The 1,584-nt window shown below is 42.1% G+C and overlaps 1 pseudogene; it reads right to left on the bottom strand.

Annotated features, from left to right (window-relative positions):
* Positions 1 to 322: 322 nt before the first annotated feature.
* Positions 323 to 1,576, bottom strand: LOC120191931 (annotated as a pseudogene).
* Positions 1,577 to 1,584: the final 8 nt, after the last annotated feature.

Genomic DNA, 1,584 nt, shown 5'->3' with positions numbered 1-1,584 from the left:
ACCTAACATAATTAACTTGGATTTAGATTAGATTTAACTTAAATATGATTTGATCCGAAAATTTTGATAATACAAGTTAATATCTTGAATTTGAATTGATTTGGTAATTCGAAAATGAAATGATCCAAACAAGTGATTTGAAATGACTAATGATTTAGGTTTGTCATCTCTCTAATAACGATCATCCAAAAAAATAACAATGAGTATTATAAAAACTCGTGTATAAGCTGAAATGATTGACCACGACTCCATACATATATAATAAAAGCTGTACTGCTACAAAAGATGCAGCAACACCGATGACAACATCCACACAAAACCCACCAAGTGTTTCCCCACATACAAAGATAATATATGGGACAAAAGTTATGCATCTTCCGAACATCTCCTGTAACATGAATCTCGAAAAAGGTTCATTTCGTCCGAGGAAATTACCCGTTAACGCCTCGAAGTCATTCGACTGCCGTCAGTCCCCTCTTTTACCTGTGGTTCTTCTCTCAGTCGCTTTCAGTTTAATACTCTTTTAAACTACATGAATGACCACAGGAAAAGCAACAACAGGTATAGACTCTTATTTCTTGGGGTGGAAATCGAGATTGAAGGTAAGGAATCGACGTTTACTTCTTTTTTCCATTGACAACCCTTAAAATGATTCAATGTGTCTTCACTTGAAAGAGAAACGGAACGGGTAACATCAGTCATTTGTACCATCAAAGCTGCCCATCGCATTAACTCGTTTTCTCTCCCTCCAATTCTCACCCCATACTTTAGCCTCTGCGACAGCACGTTCTCTGTCGAGATCATGATTACGCAGAGTTTCCCTTGCTCTCGAAGCATTCAGAGGGCTGTCCCTGTGAGATTCATGTCGTTCTGAATCATCCAAACCCCATTTCCTCCCTGACCCCCCACTGGCATCGTTCCTACCTAACTCCACACCGGTGCTCGATTCCCTAGCATGATTCCTTCCTGTAATTGGGTGAATTTCTATGGGTGGAAGGGGAACCGTGCTGCCGTCGCTCATTTGGGCTGTCCAATCCATCTTCCATACTCCTTTGAGCATCTTTAAGTCTAGGAGTTGAACCAACTCTGTACTTTGATTGCTAGGTGCATTTGGATCATAGGTTTCTGAGGCTAAGTAAGTAAGGGCCGTCACAACATCGCCTATTAGAGGCCTTGTAGCAGCTTGTTCCTGCAAACACATTGCAGCAACTGCAAGAGCTTGGTATAAGCCTCGCATCGGGTAACGACCTTGCAGTAGCGGGTCAGCCTTATTGGAAACTTTCTACGGTCTTTGAAAAGCGGCCTTGCCTACAAACAAAATAAAATATATCAGTCATTTCGCGTAAGCATAAGATGCTGGAACTTGGAAGAGAAAGATACCCATGCAACAGATTATGCTCTCCGGGAGCACGTGTATTATCAATGGCCTTGCGCCCCGTGATAAGCTCAAGAAGACCACTCCAAAACTATAGACATCGGACTTTAGGGTGAGCTGGCCAGTCATTGCATATTCTGGTGCACAATAACCATAGGTGCCCATTACTCGTGTGGAGACATGGGTTTTGTCGCCAACAGACCCAATTT

This window comes from Hibiscus syriacus, unplaced genomic scaffold (assembly GCF_006381635.1).
Source record: "Hibiscus syriacus cultivar Baekdansim isolate YM2019G1 unplaced genomic scaffold, ASM638163v2 tig00116971_pilon, whole genome shotgun sequence".
Lineage (NCBI taxonomy): Eukaryota > Viridiplantae > Streptophyta > Magnoliopsida > Malvales > Malvaceae > Hibiscus > Hibiscus syriacus.
Note: the sequence above shows the minus strand (reverse complement) of the source record. Positions and strands in the feature narration are given on the sequence as shown.